Genomic DNA, 23,296 nt, shown 5'->3' on the forward strand with positions numbered 1-23,296 from the left:
GCAAATACATATTAACTTCAGGATGGGTGGGTACCCTGCGGGACGGTTGATTTAACATAGGCTAATGCGATTAGCATGAGGTTGTAAGTAACAAGAACTATTTTTTATTATTATTATTTTTAATCTAACTGCACCGTCTAATTTACAGTAGCTATTACAGTGAAAGAATACTATTGTTTGAGGAGAGTGCACAGTTTTGAACATGAAAAGTTATTAATAAACAAACGAAGCACATTTTGGCAGTCTTCAAACAATTTTTTTTACAGAAATGCAATGGTTCATTGGATCAGTCTAACACTTTGCACATACGCTGCTGCCATCTAGTCGCCAATATCTAAATTCCACCTGGGCTGGAATGGCCTTTCTCTTGCATTTCAAAGATGATGGTACAAAAAAGTTTTTTTTTTTCTTTACATTATCTTTTACCAGATCTATTGTGTTATATTCTCCTACATTCCTTTCACATTTCCACAAACTTCAAAGTGTTTCCTTTCAAATGGTACCAAGAAAATGCATATCCTTACTTCAGGGCCTGAGCTGCAGGCAGTTAGATTTGGGTATGTCATTTTAGGTCGAAAATTGAAGAAGAAAAAGGTCTGATCCTTAAGAGGTTTTTAAGTAGCCATGTGCTTTGAGCACCCGGTCAAAGAGTGATAACAGGCACAGAAGCTCAGTCTGTCAGTAGGAGTTTTAATGATGAACCAGAGTATATAAGTGGTCTGTGTACAGAGGGAAACAGGAAGAAAGAGAGCATTATTTCAATGTAAATCCAATAAACAATATACATTAAATAATACATGTCAGCTCAATCTCTATACACAATTTACAATGATAGGAAAAAAACACCATAATTCCTCTCATGGGAATTAACATTACAACACCAACTAGGCTAATCACATAATAGTAATACATGGTAGGAGAACTGGTGAAGTAACACAGGGGCCAAAATATATATATATTTTTTAAGTGTATTTTGTGTGTGCTTGATCTTGTGTATTCTGAACTATGTAACTTCTATCTTCTGATAATTTCCAGCATTATCTCCCAGATGTCTTCTTTCCAAATATACCAAGTTTTTGCATGTCAGAATCACGTAATTACACATGAATAGCTGTTACTTTTGCATGTCTATTTAGGCGGAAATCTACATTTGGCCATTTTCTCTCGTTATTTCATGTGTGTCATCTCATGCGTTTCTAAATTCCCTTACCGGATATAACTCTTTCCACACTGCAAGCATTGGAATGGCTTATCTCGTGTGTATTCTCTTATGCGCTTTCAGATGCCATGACTGGGTAAATCCCATTCTACACAGAGAGCAGTGGAAAGGCTTCTCTACAGTGTTTTCTCTCATGCTTTTTCATGTCCCCTAATGACAAATACTTATTTTCACACTGGGAGTAGTGATAGGGCTTGTCTTCTGTGTGTGTGTATATATCTTATGTGATTTAAGGGACCCCAACCGTGTAAAACTCTTTCCACACTGGGAGCAGTGGTAAGGCTTCACCCATGTGTGTGTTCTCTCATGCTCGTTCAGTTGCCCTGACCAGCTAAAACTACTTTTACAATGGGAGCAGTGATAAGGCTTTTCCCCTGTGTGTATTCTCTCATGAGATTTGAGGTCCCCTGATCGTGAAAATGTCCTTCCACACTGAGAGCATTGGAATGGTTTTTCCCCTGTGTGTATTCTCTTATGCTCGTTCAGGTGTGTTGACTGGATAAATCTCTTTCCACACTGGAAGCATTGGTAAGGCTTGTCTCCTGTGTGTATTCTCTTATGTATTTCAAGGCTCCCTAACCGTGTAAAACTCTTTCCACACTGAGAGCAATGATACGGCTTCTTCCCTGCATGTGTTCTCTTATGGTTTTTCAGGCTCCATAAACGGGTATAACTCTTCCCACACTGTGAACAGTGATGTCGTCTCGCTGGTTCAGACGTCTCTGGTTCCTCTGAGTCTGGTCTCTCTTCTGCCAAAGACAAACAGAGTGATTAAAACAGGGAGACCTGAATGAAATCTCCACATACATTTGTCATTTTAGTCATTTAGCAGACGCTCTTATCCAGAGAGACTTACAGTCAAGTGCTCTTAGCATGTGATGCATGTGCTCCATTGTTTACATGACCCATGTATTTTACACTGTGTGGCTTTAAGGGAATAGTATGGTCACTATCCAGAGCAACTTGTTAGTGCATCCATCTTAAGGTAGCTAGGTGAGACAACCACAACAGTGATAGTAAATACAGTTTCCCTCAGTTAGTGCATCCATCTTAAGGTAGCTTGGTGAGACAACCACAACAGTGATAGTAAATACAGTTTCCCTCAGTTAGTGCATCCATCTTAAGGTAGCTAGGTGAGACAACGACAACAGTGATAGCAACCACATTTTCCCTCAATTAAATGTGCTAATTTATAATGACCTGGCCTGTGTCCCATAATAGAACCAGGCTAATAATGACTAGCCATCTGTTAAATTAGCATTCCCCTGTGTTCTTACATTGATTTAGATGTATTTACTGTAACAGCAAAGAAACGAGAAACCACGACAACAGAACAAAAACGCGAGGACTGATTTCCCCCATTTTTTTCAGGTTCTCTGAAAATCACACTTTTCAACAGAAAAACATAAATGAATGTTCTAATTCCACAACAATGCTTAAAACACATGAGGGGAAATCTGGGAAAATCTGAATGTTTGTGTGTAGTTACCCTTTAATTCAAGTGGCACCAGCCAGACAGCCTTGTTGGCACCAGCCAGACAACCTTGTTTGTCGAGCAGTGTTTCTATAGCGCAGTTGTGATGGGGAGTTTTCAAAACAAAATGGCCAATACAAATAATCACGATTCTGCCAGGTAGGCATATGATACTTTTTAATTGTCTTTCCGTCTACCCGAAGACATAAGCATCGCTAACGGCTATACGTCCCCACGAAGACATTAGCATCGCTAACGGCTATACGTCCCCCCGAAGACATTAGCATCGCTAACGGCTATACGTCTACCCGAAGACATTAGCATCGCTAACGGCTATACGTCTACCCGAAGACATTAGCATCGCTAACGGCTATACGTCTACCCGAAGACATTAGCATCGCTAACGGCTATACGTCTACCCGAAGACATTAGCATCGCTAACGGCTATACGTCTACCCGAAGACATTAGCATCGCTAACGGCTATACGTCTACCCGAAGACATTAGCGTCGCTAACGGCTATACGTCTACCCGAAGACATTAGCATCGCTAACGGCTATACGTCTACCCGAAGACATTAGCATCGCTAACGGCTATACGTCTACCCGAAGACATTAGCATCGCTAACGGCTATACGTCTACCCGAAGACATTAGCATCGCTAACGGCTATACGTCTACCCGAAGACATTAGCATCGCTAACGGCTATACGTCTACCCGAAGACATTAGCATCGCTAACGGCTATACGTCTACCCGAAGACATTAGCATCGCTAACGGCTATACGTCTACCCGAAGACATTAGCATCGCTAACGGCTATACGTCTACCCGAAGACATTAGCATCGCTAACGGCTATACGTCTACCCGAAGACATTAGCATCGCTAACGGCTATACGGAGTGGTAGACATATAAACCCTACACCGCACACACAGGGTTCAACAATCAGGTACATTTACCAGCGGCAGACTGGGTTCAGCGCCAACTGAACTTTACTGTCCGGGGGGACAAGATCTGACGATATGACAGGAAAGTTAATGATGCGTGCATAATATAAATAGCAGATTATTTTATCTTTAATTTGCTGGCTGAGCAAGTCTCAGGAATTCATATAGACATTGGCAAGTCAAATTCAAGGACCTACGGACTTTTTCAAGCACTTCATTGTAATTTTCAAGGACCGACGTTTTAAGTTTAATTGTTGTAATAGCCTATAGGATAAAAACTCTCCCCAAAATGTATGCTAAAAACATATGCATTAGCCTACCACTTTAACAATAATGTTTATTCTTATTATTTGCCTACCAAATGGCATTATGAAGTTCACATAATTAACATTCTAAAATATGTCTGAATAATGTGGGCATCGCCTGACTAAATAAACAGCATGCTCCCACAAACACACTAATGAAGTCTGTCCATGTGGTGGTAGTCAGTCTGTCCATGTGGTAGTAGTCAGTCTGTCCATGTGGTACTAGTCAGTCTGTCCATGTGGTACTAGTCAGTCTGTCCATGTGGTACTAGTCAGTCTGTCCATGTGGTACTAGTCAGTCTGTCCATGTGGTACTAGTCAGTCTGTCCATGTGGTACTAGTCAGTCTGTCCATGTGGTGGTAGTCAGTCTGTCCATGTGGTAGTAGTCAGTCTGTCCATGTGGTACTAGTCAGTCTGTCCATGTGGTACTAGTCAGTCTGTCCATGTGGTACTAGTCAGTCTGTCCATGTGGTACTAGTCAGTCTGTCCATGTGGTACTAGTCAGTCTGTCCATGTGGTACTAGTCAGTCTGTCCATGTGGTAGTAGTCAGTCTGTCCATGTGGTACTAGTCAGTCTGTCCATGTGGTACTAGTCAGTCTGTCCATGTGGTACTAGTCAGTCTGTCCATGTGGTACTAGTCAGTCTGTCCATGTGGTACTAGTCAGTCTGTCCATGTGGTACTAGTCAGTCTGTCCATGTGGTACTAGTCAGTCTGTCCATGTGGAACTAGTCAGTCTGTCCACGTGATAGTAGTCAGTCTGTGGTAGTAGTCAGTCTGTCCATGTGGTACTAGTCAGTCTGTCCATGTGGTACTAGTCAGTCTGTCCATGTGGTACTAGTCAGTCTGTCCATGTGGTACTAGTCAGTCTGTCCATGTGGTACTAGTCAGTCTGTCCATGTGGTACTAGTCAGTCTGTCCATGTGGTACTAGTCAGTCTGTCCATGTGGTACTAGTCAGTCTGTCCATGTGGTAGTAGTCAGTCTGTCCATGTGGTACTAGTCAGTCTGTCCATGTGGTACTAGTCAGTCTGTCCATGTGGTACTAGTCAGTCTGTCCATGTGGTACTAGTCAGTCTGTCCATGTGGTACTAGTCAGTCTGTCCATGTGGTACTAGTCAGTCTGTCCATGTGGTACTAGTCAGTCTGTCCATGTGGTACTAGTCAGTCTGTCCATGTGGTTGGTACTAGTCAGTCTGTCCATGTGGTTGGTACTAGTCAGTCTGTCCATGTGGTACTAGTCAGTCTGTCCATGTGGTACTAGTCAGTCTGTCCATGTGGTACTAGTCAGTCTGTCCATGTGGTACTAGTCAGTCTGTCCATGTGGTACTAGTCAGTCTGTCCATGTGGTACTAGTCAGTCTGTCCATGTGGTACTAGTCAGTCTGTCCATGTGGTACTAGTCAGTCTGTCCATGTGGTACTAGTCAGTCTGTCCATGTGGTAGGTACTAGTCAGTCTGTCCATGTGGTTGGTACTAGTCAGTCTGTCCATGTGGTTGGTACTAGTCAGTCTGTCCATGTGGTTGGTACTAGTCAGTCTGTCCATGTGGTACTAGTCAGTCTGTCCATGTGGTACTAGTCAGTCTGTCCACGTGATAGTAGTCAGTCTGTGGTAGTAGTCAGTCTGTCCATGTGGTACTAGTCAGTCTGTCCATGTGGTACTAGTCAGTCTGTCCATGTGGTACTAGTCAGTCTGTCCATGTGGTACTAGTCAGTCTGTCCATGTGGTACTAGTCAGTCTGTCCATGTGGTACTAGTCAGTCTGTCCATGTGGTACTAGTCAGTCTGTCCATGTGGTACTAGTCAGTCTGTCCATGTGGTACTAGTCAGTCTGTCCATGTGGTACTAGTCAGTCTGTCCATGTGGTAGTAGTCAGTCTGTCCATGTGGTAGTAGTCAGTCTGTCCATGTGGTAGTAGTCAGTCTGTCCATGTGGTACTAGTCAGTCTGTCCATGTGGTACTAGTCAGTCTGTCCATGTGGTACTAGTCAGTCTGTCCATGTGGTACTAGTCAGTCTGTCCATGTGGTACTAGTCAGTCTGTCCATGTGGTACTAGTCAGTCTGTCCATGTGGTACTAGTCAGTCTGTCCATGTGGTACTAGTCAGTCTGTCCATGTGGTTGGTACTAGTCAGTCTGTCCATGTGGTTGGTACTAGTCAGTCTGTCCATGTGGTTGGTACTAGTCAGTCTGTCCATGTGGTACTAGTCAGTCTGTCCATGTGGTACTAGTCAGTCTGTCCATGTGGTACTAGTCAGTCTGTCCATGTGGTACTAGTCAGTCTGTCCATGTGGTACTAGTCAGTCTGTGGTAGTAGTCAGTCTGTCCATGTGGTACTAGTCAGTCTGTCCATGTGGTACTAGTCAGTCTGTCCATGTGGTACTAGTCAGTCTGTCCATGTGGTAGGTACTAGTCAGTCTGTCCATGTGGTTGGTACTAGTCAGTCTGTCCATGTGGTTGGTACTAGTCAGTCTGTCCATGTGGTACTAGTCAGTCTGTCCATGTGGTACTAGTCAGTCTGTCCATGTGGTACTAGTCAGTCTGTCCATGTGGTACTAGTCAGTCTGTCCATGTGGTACTAGTCAGTCTGTCCATGTGGTACTAGTCAGTCTGTCCATGTGGTACTAGTCAGTCTGTGGTAGTAGTCAGTCTGTCCATGTGGTACTAGTCAGTCTGTGGTACTAGTCAGTCTGTCCATGTGGTACTAGTCAGTCTGTGGTACTAGTCAGTCTGTCCATGTGGTACTAGTCAGTCTGTCCATGTGGTACTAGTCAGTCTGTCCATGTGGTACTAGTCAGTCTGTCCATGTGGTACTAGTCAGTCTGTCCATGTGGTACTAGTCAGTCTGTCCATGTGGTACTAGTCAGTCTGTCCATGTGGTACTAGTCAGTCTGTCCATGTGGTACTAGTCAGTCTGTCCATGTGGTACTAGTCAGTCTGTCCATGTGGTACTAGTCAGTCTGTCCACGTGGTAGTAGTCAGTCTGTCCATGTGGTAGTAGTCAGTCTGTCCATGTGGTAGTAGTCAGTCTGTCCATGTGGTACTAGTCAGTCTGTCCACGTGGTAGTAGTCAGTCTGTCCATGTGGTAGTAGTCAGTCTGTCCACATGGTAGTAGTCAGTCTGTCCACGTGGTAGTAGTCAGTCTGTGGTAGTAGTCAGTCTGTGGTAGTAGTCAGTCTGTCCATGTGGTACTAGTCAGTCTGTCCATGTGGTACTAGTCAGTCTGTGGTAGTAGTCAGTCTGTCCATGTGGTACTAGTCAGTCTGTCCATGTGGTACTAGTCAGTCTGTCCATGTGGTAGTAGTCAGTCTGTCCACGTGGTAGTAGTCAGTCTGTCCATGTGGTAGTAGTCAGTCTGTCCACATGGTAGTAGTCAGTCTGTCCACGTGGTAGTAGTCAGTCTGTGGTAGTAGTCAGTCTGTGGTAGTAGTCAGTCTGTCCATGTGGTACTAGTCAGTCTGTCCATGTGGTACTAGTCAGTCTGTGGTAGTAGTCAGTCTGTCCATGTGGTACTAGTCAGTCTGTCCATGTGGTACTAGTCAGTCTGTCCATGTGGTACTAGTCAGTCTGTCCATGTGGTACTAGTCAGTCTGTCCATGTGGTACTAGTCAGTCTGTCCATGTGGTACTAGTCAGTCTGTCCATGTGGTACTAGTCAGTCTGTCCATGTGGTACTAGTCAGTCTGTCCATGTGGTACTAGTCAGTCTGTCCATGTGGTACTAGTCAGTCTGTCCATGTGGTACTAGTGAGTCTGTCCATGTGGTACTAGTCAGTCTGTCCATGTGGTAGTAGTGAGTCTGTCCATGTGGTACTAGTCAGTCTGTCCATGTGGTAGTAGTCAGTCTGTGGTAGTAGTCAGTCTGTGGTAGTAGTCAGTCTGTCCATGTGGTACTAGTCAGTCTGTCCATGTGGTTGGTACTAGTCAGTCTGTCCATGTGGTTGGTACTAGTCAGTCTGTCCATGTTGTACTAGTCAGTCTGTCCATGTGGTACTAGTCAGTCTGTCCATGTGGTACTAGTCAGTCTGTCCATGTGGTACTAGTCAGTCTGTCCATGTGGTACTAGTCAGTCTGTCCATGTGGTACTAGTCAGTCTGTCCATGTGGTACTAGTCAGTCTGTCCATGTGGTACTAGTCAGTCTGTCCATGTGGTAGTAGTCAGTCTGTCCATGTGGTAGTAGTCAGTCTGTCCATGTGGTAGTAGTCAGTCTGTGGTAGTAGTCAGTCTGTCCATGTGGTACTAGTCAGTCTGTCCATGTGGTACTAGTCAGTCTGTCCATGTGGTACTAGTCAGTCTGTCCATGTGGTAGTAGTCAGTCTGTCCATGTGGTACTAGTCAGTCTGTCCATGTGGTACTAGTCAGTCTGTCCATGTGGTACTAGTCAGTCTGTCCATGTGGTACTAGTCAGTCTGTCCATGTGGTACTAGTCAGTCTGTCCATGTGGTACTAGTCAGTCTGTCCATGTGGTACTAGTCAGTCTGTCCATGTGGTACTAGTCAGTCTGTCCATGTGGTACTAGTCAGTCTGTCCATGTGGTACTAGTCATAGAAATGTTGAAGACTTATTTAGTCACGAGGCATAATATGTTTCTAACGGTCACAGAATTTAAAAAACCACTAAAACAACTAGTCATGTCGCAGACACCAACGCTACCCTACCGGATGAGCGAAAATACATTTTCTCCCACTTCGAGCATAAAGACTCAGATGCCGTGGAGGACAACGTGCTAAACAATCTGTCCCTCAACGTCAGCCAAACAAAGGAGCTGCCACCCGAGTGGCACAGTGGTCTAAGGCACTGCATCGCAGTGCTTTAGGTGTCACTCCAGACCCGGGTTCGATCCCAGAACTAACAGAACTCTGCTGGTTGTCCTGGTAACAGATACCAGTGGGCAGATCTATTTTATTTGTTCAAACTGAACTACAGCACTTACTTTGATGAGTCAAATCTGATCCTTTCTTCTCTTCTCCTCCTCTCACAGTTCCACTCAGCCCCGTTGTTTTCCTGCAGTCCACCAGCAGCACAGACAACCTCTTCATATCCAGCAGTAAGGTGCTACCGGGAGAGGCATGACACGGGGACTCCGGGAGGGAGGAAGGGCTAGCGTTGTCCTGGTAACCATAAAGAGGGGACACAGACACATATCATTATGGATGCTGATGTCACTGTTGTCATGAAGTGCTTTACAGAAACCCAGCCCAGACCCCAATAGAGCAAGCTGTATGCTAGACCAGACCAAGCTGTACCATCTGGTGTTCTGATCTGGAGAGACACTTCTCTGCCTCGTCAGCATCAGGATGTTGTTGAGGTTCCCCAGAGGATCCATGATAGTCGTGTCTCTCTCCTGTGTGAATGAGAACATCAAACAGATGGTAAACTTATGAACTTCTATTGCGATCACAGTCTTACAAAAGGCATGAAAATGTCTAAAAAGGGCCTAAAATAGCCACTTTCATCATGATTTTGTAAAATATTGTTTGTGTTGTTTAAAAGGGTAGTTTCACAAATTGGGTGACTTTTGCGTTCCCTTTATCTTTGATATTTTAAGTGTAAATTAGTGTAAATTATGCACCAATATTGAATTTTAAAAGCCTGTTATATTAGATGAGGTGCACTTTAATGTAAACCACATGGAGAATTCAATAAACCTAATATAAAAGACCCCACAATATATGTACCAATGGCAAATTCAAACTTTAACAATTCCTACAGTACTGAACAACATATTCAAGTGTAGAACGTCAGTAGAATGCCCCTTAAAAATCCCCACATTAGTTCAACAACGGCATAGTGTATGACTCTGTTTTTAAGAAAGTACTCACTGGTGTTAATCTGATCTTCTGTCTCCTCTTTCACTCCCAAAACGACTTCCTCCTTCACCTTTATTGAGATAGCATCCTCTCCCACTCCTAAAGGTTCTTTATCTTTTTTCACTTTAACATCTTCCTCCTCTTCTTTCAATGTGATATCTTCCTCTTCCTCCTTTTTCATTCTGAAAGCTTCTACCTCCTCCTTTTCCACTGCGACAGCCTCTATCCCCTCTTCCTCTCCAAAATGTTCTTTCTCTTCTTTCAGTATAACAGCCTCCTCTTCCTCCTTTTTAATTATGAAAGCTTCTCTCTCTCCTTTCATTGTAATACCCTCCTCTTCTTCTTTCACGACAATGTTCAACCCCAGAGATTCTTTCTCCGTCCAGTAGACATATTCTTCTTTAGCAAGGGACGAGTTGCTGAGTGAGCTCATGGTCAGGGATGTTAGCTAGTTAACTAGCTAGTTAGCATTAGCGACTAGCCTAGTGCTAGGCTCAGTACCAATCTTTGACAAATTTGCAAATTGAACAAGCAAATTAGGTTAAAGTTAACAAGAAGATACGTCAACAGAACTGTGTTTAAACCACTGAAAAAGGGCTAATGTGCATAAACGTGGTCTAAAGCGTCAATCTTTCAGTTTTATGTTGGCTAGCAAGCTACCGAGGCGGTTGAAAGAGTAGCCGTGTTGTTGTTCCTGAAGAAGCGTCCCGTCCAGTCCATTATACGTCACGCAAGAAACATCACCTGAAAGACGCAATGCGCCATCTGCTGGCTGGAGTGGGTAACGCAGTTTGGAAACAACAGTTACTACACTTTCTGTATTGGAAAGAACGTCATAATAATTTAACAATAAACTGATATATTTTCTCTTACGTCTTACAAATAATACGTTCCTGTACACAGACGTAGAAACGTAATATGAATATGTAGATGGTTAATAAATACTTATATGAATAGGTAGTGTGTTGTTAATACACATTTTCTCTGTTCATTTTTCACATTCGTTTTTATCTACATGTGACCTTACCATTCCCTTAAAGCCACGCTCTATAAGATACAAATCATCCTGTAAACAACAGAGCAAATGCATCACATGCAAATAGCACTTGAATATCTGTAGTGCTAAACACTGAGTATACAAAACATTAAGAACACCTGCTCCTTCCATGACATAGACTGACCAGGTGAATCCAGGCTAAAGCTATGATCCCTTACTGATGTCACTAGTTAAATCCACTTCAATCCGTGTAGATGAAGGTGGGAGAGTCAGGTTAAATAAGGATTTTTAAGCCTTGAGACAATTGAGGCATGGATTGTGTATGTGTATCATTCATATGGTGAGTTGGGAAGACAAAATAGTTAAGTGTCTTTGAAAGGGGTATGGTAGTAGGTGCCAAGCGCCGGTTTGTGTCAAGAACTGCAACGCTGCTGGGTTTTTCAGCTCAACAGTTTCCCATGTGTGCCAAGAATGGTCCACCACCCAAACAGAGGTGGTCAGTGCCATTTAAGATGAGGCAGGACGATTGGTTTTTTCATGAGCATGGCCTTATTTCTATTACAGCATATTGGATGACTGTCATTCATATTCCATTCACCCTGTTCAATGTAACAGCGATAGGTTTAGGCTACTACACGATACTAACATTTCCCCTATACCTATCATGAGGTTGCTACAACCTGCCTATGAATGAAAGTTTACAATGTAGGTGCACACAGGTCAAGAGAAACATTTGAGGTGACAGACAGTGACACATGGACAGACAGTGACACATTCAATATCGCCTTGCACACTCTCGCCTGCATCTAGCTGACATAGAGATTCTATTGGACAAATTCAGGTATGTTTATTACCGTTTTGTTCCGTTTATGTAACGTTTGTCAACAGAATCGGTGGAATGAATACAACCCTGATCAGGCATAAACACAGTTCACTTTCATTACAGCCACGTTGTATTTCTTTTCACTTTCATTACAGCCACGTTGTATTTCTTCTCACATCTATGCGCTCACCTCTTTATCACCTTCTCCCTTTGTTTCTGTACTTCACTGCACAACAGATCAGCTGTATGTGACCAGGAGAAAAAACCCTTCCAAGCCAAACCATATCATAACTGCTACACACAGCCTACATCGTTGTCACCATATTAGCTAACATAACATCATAGTCAACACAGCTAATAGAACTAACGCGTTAGTAAACCTGCTACAATCATGCAGTAATGTTACAGTGTACAGTCAGTAAGTAGTTTAGCATTTACATTGGCGGGCCCCGGTGGCAATAAATAAGTAAAACCAAAAGCTTACCTTGACTTGGAAGAATTCCAGTGTTGTGTTGGAAAGTCATAGCCAGCTAGCTAACATAGCATCCCTTTGTTTGAGCCGGGTGTTTGAGTAGGCTAAACTAGCTAGCTGCATTTGCTAGCTATGTAAGTGAATCTGAAAGTGGAAAATAAGTGACGAAATCTCTCTCACTTCTCCTTCGTTTTGGAATAAAATAATTTGTTCAAAACTGTTCAACTATTGTCTTTTTCTCTCTTTGAGTCAACTACTCACCACATGTTATGCACTGCAGTGCTAGCTAGCTGTAGCTTATGCTTTCAGTACTAGATTCATTCTCTGATCCTTTCATTGGATGGACAACATGTCAGTTCATGCTGCAAGAGCTCTGATAGGTTCGAGGACGTCCTCTGGAAGTTGTCATAATTACTGTGTAAGTCTATGGAAGGGCTTGAGAACCACGAGCCTCCTAGGTTTTGTATTGAATTCAATGTACCCAAAGGAGGATGCAAAGTAGTATGTTTTAATCAATTATTATTTGGTTGTAAAAGTATACTAAATATAATTACATCTAAAAATCGATAACTTTTTAAATATTTTACCATTTTTATTTTTATGAAAATCACTGAGGAGGATGGTCCTCCCCTTCCTCCTCTGAGGAGCCTCCACTGCACCCAATGAACACCCAGCCAACTTGACACAATTGTGGGAAGCATTGGAGTCAACATGGGCCAGCATCCCTGTGGAACGCTTTCGACACCTTGAAGAGTCCATAACTCAATGAATTGAGTCTGTTCTGAGGGAAAAAGGGGAAGGTGCAACTCCATATTAGGAACGTGTATATCTGCCATTTAGCAGACACTTTTATCCAAAGCGATTTGCAGTCATGTGTGCAAACACTTTACATATGGATGGTCCCAGGAATCAAACCCACAACCCTGGTTTTACAAGCACTATACTTTACCAACTGAGCTACACGACCACAAGGAATGATCAAGGAATGATGGAGATAAACACACACACAGCCTGAGTTTGAAACATCTAATTTAATCAAAGAAACATTGAAACTGACATACTCCATATTTAGTTAAAATCAAATGTTATTTGTCACATGAATACAACAGGTGTAGACCTTACTGTTAAATGCTTACTTACAAGACCTTAACCAACAATGTAGTTTTAAGAAAAATAAGAGTTAAGAAAATATTTCCTAACTAAAGGAAAAAAAGTAACACAAAATAACAACAACGAGGCTTAATGACCAAAAGCACAATTCAAGTTATGTAAAAAAATTAGACAAGTGTAGAAGCAGTATGTGTGTTCTCTCATGAACTTTAAGTAGCCTATATTTGATGTGATATATTCCTTTCGAGACAGGATTGTGTCACGTCACAGATCTGGGGAAGTGGACCAAAACATTCCCGCAGCATTGAAGGTCCCAAAGAACACAGTGTCCTCCATCATTCTTAAATGGAGAAGTTTGGAACCACCAAGACTTCCTAGAGCTGGCCGCCTGGCCAGACTGAGAAATAGGGGGAGAATGGCCTTGGTCAGGGAGGTGACCAATAACCCAATGGTCACTCTGACAGAGCTCTAGAGTTCCTCTGTGGAGATGGGAGAACCTTCCAGGAGGACAACCATCTCTGCAGCACTCCACCAATCAGGCCTTTATGGTAGAGTGGCCAGACGGAAGCCACTCCTCAGTAAAAAGCACATGACAGCCAGCTTGGAGTTTGCCAAAAGGCATCTAAAGACTATCAGACCATGAGAAACAAGATTCTCTGGTCCAGTGAAACCAAGACTGAACTCTTTGGCCTGAATGCCAAGTGTCACGTAAGGGCTATTATACCAAGAAGGAGAGTGATGGAGTACTGCATCAGATGACTTGGCCTCCACAATCCCCTGACTTCAACCAAATTGAGATGGTTTGGGATGAGTCGGACCGCAGAGTGAAGGAAAAGCAGCCAACAAGTGCTCAGCATATGGGAACTCCTTCAAGACTGTTGGAAAAGCATTCCAGGTGAAGATGGTTGAGAGAACGCCAAGAGTGTGCAAAGCTGTCATCAAGGCAAAGGGTGGCTACTTTGAAGAATCTAAAATATATTTTTGGGTTACTACATGATTCCATATGTCTATTTTCATAGTTGTGATGTCTTCACTATTATTCTACAATATAGAAAATAGTAAAAATAAAGAAAAACCCTTGAATGAGTGCTTTGTCATTATTGGATATTGTGTGTAGATTGATCAGACTGATTTTTTCCCCAATTTTAGAATTAGGCTGTAACGTAACAAACTGGAAATGTCTAGGGGTCTGAATACTTTCAGAATGCACTGTATGTACACTAAAACAAAAATATAAATGCAACATGTAAAGCGTTGGTCCCATGTTTCATGAGCTGAAATACAAGATCCCAGAAATATTCCATAAAGCACAAAAAATATTATTTAGCTCAAATTTGTTTACATCCCTGTTACACAAACAGTAGGTATCCTACACACATACTTCCACACAAACAGTAGGTATCCTACACATATACTGCCACACCAACAGTAGGTATCCTACACACATACTTCCTCACAAACAGTAGGTATCCTACACACATACTTCCTCACAAACAGTAGGTATCCTACACACATACTTCCACACAAACAGTAGGTATCCTACACACATACTTCCACACAAACAGTAGGTATCCTACACACATACTTCCTTCCACACAAACAGTAGGTATCCTACACACATACTTCCACACAAACAGTAGGTATCCTACACACATACTTCCACACAAACAGTAGGTATCCTACACACATACTTCCACACAAACAGTAGGTATCCTACACACATACTTCCACACAAACAGTAGGTATCCTACACACATACTTCCACACAAACAGTAGGTATCCTACACACATACTTCCTCACAAACAGTAGGTATCCTACACACATACTGCCACACAAACAGTAGGTATCCTACACACATACTGCCACACAAACAGTAGGTATCCTACACACATACTTCCACACGAACAGTAGGTATCCTACACACATACTTCCTCACAAACAGTAGGTATCCTACACACATACATACACACAAACAGTAGGTATCTTACACACATACTTCCACACAAACAGTAGGTGAGTTTTATCTCTATAGTTCTCACCACTGTGTATCACTGCCCAGCCGACAGTTCCATTCCCCGAGATTAGGGAAACCTTGAGAGGTACTTCCTGTACTCTCATAGGTTCCTCAGAGGCCTAGCCAGGTCGGTTCAAACACAGGTTTAATTGTTCTTCGGCATTTTCCTAGGCACCCACACACACAAGTTCAAATCCTAAGCTACTTCTTGCTCAGACAGTCTGTGTTTTTACACTACACAGATACATTGCTTAACCTAATTCTGACAAACTACACACATCATCAAATTCTAACTTATTGATTCTAATCAATTTCACACAGTTATAAGGTTTCAGAGTGGAATTATTTTATCATTATCTTTCAACATATACATTATTTTATCACGTGATCATTACACAGGTGCACCTTGTGCTGGGGACAATAAAAGGCCACTAAAATGTGCAGTTTTGTCACACAATGACACAGATGTCTCAAAGTGAGACATATATATGTCTGTTTTTACGTCGAAAACAGACACAAAAGCACATCAGTAACATCTCCCCGTTGTCGAAAGGGTTAATTTTTTTGTGACGTTCACAAATTTTCAACATTTTGTCTATCACTAATGTCATGACATTTTGGGTACATGTTCCTAAAACTGATAGTACCTATATGTGCAATTGGCATGCTGACTACATGAATGTCCACCAGAGCTGTTGCCAGAGAATTTAATGTTAATTTCTCTACCATAAGCTACGTTGTTTTAGAGAATTTGTTAGTACGTCCAACTGGCCTCACATGTATGGTGTTGTGTGAGCGAGCGGTTTGCTGATGTCAACGTTGTGAACAGAGTGTCCCATGGTGGTGGTGGGGTTAAGGTATAAGCTACGGACAACGAACACAATTGGATCTGATCGTTGGCAATTTGAACGCAGAGAGATACTGTGACGAGATCCTGAGGCCCATTGTCGTGCCATTCATCTGCCGCCATCACCTCATATTTCAGCATGATAATGCACAGCCCCATGTCGCAATGATCTGTACACAATTCCTGGAAGCTGAAAATGTCTCAGTTCTTCCATGGCCTGCATACTCACCAGACATGTCACCCATTGAGCATGTTTGGGATGCTCTGGATCGACGTGTACGACAGCATGTTCCAGTTCCCGCTAATATGCAGCAACTTTGCACAGCCATTGAAGAGGAGTGGGACAACCTTCCACAGGCCACAATCAAAAGCCTGATCAACTCTAGGCAAATGGTGGTCACATCAAATACTGACTGGTTTTCTGATCCATACCCCTACCTTTTTCTTAAGGTATCGTTGACCAACAGATGCATAGCATTATTCCCAGTCATGTGAAAACCATAGATTATGCCCTAAAGAATTTATTTACATTGTTTTCTGCAAATCAGTCAAATCTTAGAAATTAATGCATTTTGTGTTTATATTTTTGTTCATTTACAAAATTGAAATGATGCAGACAATTGGAAATGATGCAGACAATTGGAAATGATGCAGACAATTGGAAATGATGCAGACAATTGGAAATGATGCAGACAATTGGAAATGATGCAGACAATTGGAAATGATGCAGACAATTACATTGATGGAATCTACAATCTATGTTCGATATTAACCTCTAACACCTCCCAAACCCGGATCCGGGAGCACCCCCATCAGTAGAAAAGCTACTAGCATAGCCTAGCATAGCGTCACAAGTAAATACTAGCATCTAAATATCATTAAATCACAAGTCCAAGACACCAGATGAAAGATACACATCTTGTGAATCCAGACATCATTTCTGATTTTTAAATGTTTTACAGGGAAGACACAATATGTAAATCTATTAGCTAACCACGTTAGCAAAAGACACCACTTTTTTTACCCCAACAGTTTTTTACTCCATCAGTAGCTATCACAAATTCGACCAAATAAAAATATAAATAGCCACTAACCAAGAAACAACTTCATCAGATGACAGTCTGATAACATATTTATTGTATAGCATATGTTTTGTTAGAAAAATGTGCATATTTCAGGTATAAAATCATAGTTTACCATTGCAGCCACCATCACAAATCTCACCAAAGCGACTAGAATAACTACAGAGAGCAACGTGTATTACCTAATTACTAATCATAAAACATTTCTTAAAAATACACAGCGTACAGCAATTGAAAGACACAGATCTTGTGAATCCAGCCAATATTTCAGATTTTCTAAGTGTTTTACAGCGAAAACACAATATAGCGTTATATTAGCTTACCACATGTGCAAACATCACCCCAGCATTGATTCAAGGCAAAAAGAGCGATAACGTATAAACCACCAAAATATATTAATTTTTTCACTAACCTTCTCAGAATTCTTCAGACGACCGTCCTGTAACATCATATTACACAATGCATATAGAGTTTGTTCGAAAATGTGCATATTTAGCGGCACAAATCGTGCTTATACAATGAAAATAGTGTCCAAATACTCAAGCAATCTGTCCGGCGCCATCTTGGAAAGGCACCTATTCTTATCGAAAAATTTTCATAAACTTGACTAAAAAAATACAGGTTGGACAGCAATTAAAAGACAAATTAGTTCTTAATGCAATCGCTGAATTACATTTTTAAAATTAACGTTACTGCGCAATACAGGGTGCGATAAAGCAAGGCTACACTGCAAGTAATGGCGTCTTATGCATTTGACTTTTTTCAACAGAACAATGAATTATCAGCATAAAGACTGCTTACTATTAGCTGAGCTTCCATCAGAATCTTGGGCAAGGTGTCCTTTCTCCAGAACAATCGTCTTTGGGTTGAAAGATGTCCTCTTGTCCGGTCGAAATAGCCGCTAATGTTAGCCGCCAACTGGAGAGGTGTCCAACTCGTGAAAGCGCATGGCAAAGAAATCCCAGAAAATCGCAATAAACTGCTAAGTCGGTTTAAATTAACTACCTTATGATGTCTTTAACACCTATAACGAATAAAAACATGACCGGAGATATAGAACTACTAAAACGAAAGCGTTTGCAGGAAGCCATTGTGATGTCTTCATGCGTCAGGCGCACCGTTGAAAAGGACGGTCCTTCCGTTCCACGGTCTTATATAAGGTCCCAGATTGCGCAATCCACTCCATTCAAATTCTCCCCGCTTACTGACATCTAGAGGAAGACGTATGCAGTGCATGTAGCCCGATGGCTTACATGGGGACTTATAAACTGACCTCAGAACAGGGACCTCGATTTCTGAAATCTCACTCCCTGACAGGAAATGTGCTGCAGAATGAGTTCTGTTTCACTCAGAGAAATAATTCAAACGGTTTTAGAAACTAGAGAGTGTTTTCTATCCAATAGTAATAATAATATGCATATTGTACGAGCAAGAATTGAGTACGAGGCAGTTTAATTTGAGAACGATATTTTACAAAGTTGAAATGGCTCATAGGCTCAAGAAGTTAAAGCTGATCTGAGTTACTGAGTTGGGAAACCCTGCTCTAACTGGATTTTATTGTACGATATACAATATACTTAGCCCATTTAAATGAAAATTCATTTTGTGAAGTCAGCATACAAATCCACAAACACAATCCACTATAATACATGCAGTACGGAAAACACACTGTTCAGAGGCCTATATCTGTCCTATATCCTACTGTTCAGCCAGCATCTGTCCTATATCCATCCAATGTTCTACAGTTCAACATCCTACATTCTTATCTCCTGTGTGTTTTCTCTCATGTCGTTTCAGGACCCCTAACTGGTTAAAACCCTTTCCACACTGGGAGCAGTGGTAAGGCTTCTCCCCTGTGTGTATTCTCTCATGTGTTTTCAGGTTACATAAGTAGGTAAAACTCTTTCCACACTGGAAGCAGCAATAAGGCTTCTCCCCTGTGTGTGTTCTCTTATGTTCTTTCATGTGCCCTGACCGGGCAAAACTCTTTCCACACTGGGAGCAGCAGTAAGGCTTCTCCCCTGTGTGTATTCGCTCATGTGTTTTCAGGCCCCCTAACTGGGTAAAAGTCTTCCCACAGTGAGTGCAGTGATGAGGCTTTTCCCCTGTGTGTATTCTCTTATGTCTTTTCAGGCTCCCTAACTGGGTAAAAGTCTTTCCACAGTGAGAGCAATGATGAGGCTTCTCAATTGTGTGTGTCCTTTCATGCCTTTTCAGGCTCCCTAACTGGGTGAAAATCTCTCTGCACTGTGAGCAGTGGAAAGGCTTCTCTCTTTTGTGTGTTCGCTCATGTGATTTCAGGTACCCTAACGTGGTAAAATTCAATCCACACGGAGAGCATTCATAAGGCTTCTCCCCGGTGTGTAACCTCTCATGTGTTTTCAGGTTACATAAGTGGGTAAAACTCTTTCCACATTGGGAACAGAGGTAAGGCTTCTCCAATGTGTGCATTCTCTTATGTTCTTTCATGTGCCCTGACCGGGTAAAATTCTTTCCACACTGGGAGCAGTGGTAAGGCTTTTCCCCTGTGTGTAATCGCTCATGTGTTTTCAGGTTACATAAGTAGGTAAAACTCTTTCCACACTGGGAACAGAGGTAAGGCTTCTCCCCTGTGTGTGTTCTCTTATGTTCTTTCATGTGCCCTGACCGGGTAAAACTCTTTCCACACTGGGAACAGTAGTACAGCTTCTCCCCTGTGTGTATTCTCTCATGTGTTTTCAGGCTCCATAACTCGGTAAAAGTCTTTCCACAGTGAGAGCATTGATGAGGCTTCTCACCTGTGTGTGTCCTTTCATGCCTTTTCATGTTGCCTAACTCTGTAAAACTCTTTCCACAGCGGGAGCAGTCGTGTTGTTTTGCCGGTTTGGACGTCTCTGGTTCCTCTGAGTCTGGTCTATCTCCTGCCAAAGACAGTGTTTATTTAAATACAGACCTGAATGAAACCTCCACAACTCTTGCTAGGAGGTTTAAATCAGATCCCTCAACAACCTGTTACCAGTTTTAACAATCTTGGTGTGATTTTATAACAAATGATCTTGTAAAGCTTACTGGTAATTACTGATATGTTTACATGACCTATTTTATTCATTATGTTCAATAATCTGAGGCCAGCTTTAACAATCGTAATTCTGTTTTATAAGTCAGAACACTAAACAGTTCTACGACACTCAAAACACAGACATCGCTGGATTTCAATCGAGCAGGTGGTTCTAAATATATAACTTTCATAGTTGTATGATACAGAATGTGACCTACACACTTCCCTAAAACCTGTTTTTACGTCGAAAACAGACACAAAAGCACATCAGTAACATCTCCCCGTTGTCGAAAGGGTTCATTTTTTTGTGACGTTCACAAATTTTCAACATTTTGTCTATCACTAATGTCATGACATTTTGGGTACATGTTCCTAAAACTGATAGTACCTATATATATTAAGTGTATATATATAGCCATATTATAAAAGTCTGAAAAGGCCTGTTCATCCTCATGAATTCACCATGACAACATATGTTCCTAAAACAAAAAATAAGGTGAAATATTTTGGGTAGATGTTCCTAAAACTGATAGTAACCATGTCTATATAGCCATATTACAAAATATGAAAAGGCTTGTTCATTCACATGTCATGAATTCCATATGACATCATCATATGTTTCTAAAACTGATAGTAACTATACTGATATTATACTGAACAAAAATATAAACGCAACATGTAAAGTGTTGGTCCCATGTTTCATGAGCTGAAATAAAAGATTGCAGAATTTTGTGCACAATGTTGTTTCTGTCCCTGTTAGTGAACATTTATTCTTTGCCAAAATAATCCATCCACCTGACAGTTGTGGCATATCAAGAATCTGATTAAACAGCATTATCATTACACAGGTGCACCTTGTGCTGGGGACAATAAAAGGCCACTAAAATGTGCAGTTGTCACACAACACGATGCCACAGATGTCTCAGAGGGAGCGGGCAATTGGCATGCTGACTGCAGGAATGTCCACTGGAGCTGTTGCCAGGGAATTTAATGTACAGAACCAGTCAAAAGCCTCCAACGTTGTTTTCGAGGATTTGGAAGTACATCCAACTGGCCTCACGACCGCAGACCACGTATAACGACGCCAGCCCAGGACCTCCACATTGTCTGACCTACCACCCGGACAGATGATGAAACTGAGGAGTATTTCTCTCTGTAATAAAGCTCTTTTGTGGGGAAAAACTAATGGGCCTGGCTCCCCAGTGGGTGGGCCTATGTCCACCCAGGCCCACCAGCTCACTCCACAGCTAGCTTGAAACGTCACAGATGGAGCTATCCAACTGGTACCTTTTGTATAACTTAAATCGGTTGAAGTGTCTTGAGTTTAGTTTTCCTGTTCTAGAGTCTTGTAAAGATGGGGGGGGGGGTTGACTGGGACAGGCAATGTAACATCCATAACGATTTTAGGAAACGTTTTTGTAAAACATCGGATCATTTTGAAACTTTTGCTCTAAATCTAACTTTCATCAAGGTTTTATATGGTCTATTGGTTTCTCTCTTTTCATTGGCAGAATCCTTTTTCAGTGTTATGATATTCATAACATCCATATCCACCAGTCTATCTACCTGTCAACTAACAAAACTCTGCTGGTTGTCCTGGTAACAGATACCAGTCTATCTTCCTGTCAATTAACAGAACTCTGCTGGTTGTCCTGGTAACAGATACCAGTCTATCTTCCTGTCAACTAACAGAACTCTGCTGGTTGTCCTGGTAACAGATACCAGTGGGCAGATCTATTGTATTTGTTCAAACTAAACTACAGCACTTACTTTGATGTGTCAAATCTGATCCTTTCTTCTCTTCTCCTCCTCTCACAGTTCCACTCAGCCCCGTTGTTTTCCTGCAGTCCACCAGCAGCACAGACAACCTCTTCATACCCAGCAGTAAGGTGCTACCGGGAGAGGCACGACACAGGGACTCCGGGAGAGAGGAAGGACTAGCGTTGTCCTGGTAACCATAAAGAGGGGACACAGACACATATCATTATGGATGCTGATGCCACTGTTGTCATAAAGTGCTTTACAGAAACCCAGCCCAGACCCCGATAGAGCAAGCTGTATGCTAGACCAGACCATGCTGTACCATCTGGTGTTCTGATCTGGAGAGACTCTTCTCTGACTCATCAGCATCAGGATGTTGTTGAGGCTCCCCAGAGGATCCACAATAGTCATGTCTCTCTCCTGTGTGAATGACAACATCAGACAGACAGTCAACTTATGATCTTCTATTACAATCACAGAGTCTTACAAGAGGCATGAATGTCTAAAAAGGGCCTAAAATGACCACGTTCATCATGATTTTGTAAAATAATGTTTGTGATGTAAATGTAAAGGGTCATTTCCTCGAAATGGGTACCTTTTGCGTCCCTTTGATATTTTAAGTAGAAAATATGCACCAATATTGAATTTTTAAAGCCTGTTATATTAGATGAGGGGAACTTTAATATAGACCACATGGAGAATTCAATACATCTAATTGAAAAGTCCCAAAAATATATGTATCAATGGCAGATTGAAACTAACAACTTATACAGTACTGAACAACATATTCAAGTGTAGAACTTCAGTAGAATGCCCCTTAAAATCCCCACATTAGTTCAACAACTGCATAGTTTGTGTCCGTTTTTAAGACAGTACTCACTGGTGGTAATCAGATCTTCAGTCTCCTCCTCTTTCACTCCCAAAACGTCTTCCTCCTTCTCCTTTATTGGGATAGCCTCCTCTTCCTCTTTCACTCCAAACGGTTCTTCCTCTTCTTTCAATCCATTCTCTTCTTTCAATGCGATAGCCTCCTCTTCCTCCTTTTTCATTCTGAAAGCTTCTTCCTCTCCTTTCATCAGAGCTTCTTTCTCCGTCGAGCTTAGTGACCTCATGCCCCGGGCGATTAGCCTAGTGCAGTATCAATTTAACACATTTTCTAATTTAACAAGCAAATTACGTTTAAATGAACTAGTAGATACGTAAACATAATTATGTTTAAAACACGAAGAGTAATATACACAAGATTGGTCTAAAGAGCTTCAATGATTCAGTTTAATGTTCGCTAGCAAACCACCGCGTTGGTTGAATCAGAAGCCTTTTGTCGCTGTTAAAGAAGCCTCCCGCCCGTCCACTAGATTATACGTCACGCAAGAAACGTCACCTGAAAGACTCTCATCGCCATC

General features: G+C 42.0%; 1 long non-coding RNA gene across 1 annotated transcript; it reads right to left on the reverse strand.

Annotated features, from left to right (window-relative positions):
* Positions 1–670: 670 nt before the first annotated feature.
* Positions 671–8,918, reverse strand: LOC120035283. The gene is made up of 2 exons (XR_005474140.1): positions 8,873–8,918; positions 671–1,968 (listed from the first exon to the last, which is right to left on the reverse strand). It is a non-coding gene; the product is annotated as an uncharacterized LOC120035283 (long non-coding RNA).
* Positions 8,919–23,296: the final 14,378 nt, after the last annotated feature.

This window comes from Salvelinus namaycush, unplaced genomic scaffold (assembly GCF_016432855.1).
Source record: "Salvelinus namaycush isolate Seneca unplaced genomic scaffold, SaNama_1.0 Scaffold1011, whole genome shotgun sequence".
NCBI classification, from domain to species: Eukaryota; Metazoa; Chordata; class Actinopteri; order Salmoniformes; family Salmonidae; genus Salvelinus; species Salvelinus namaycush.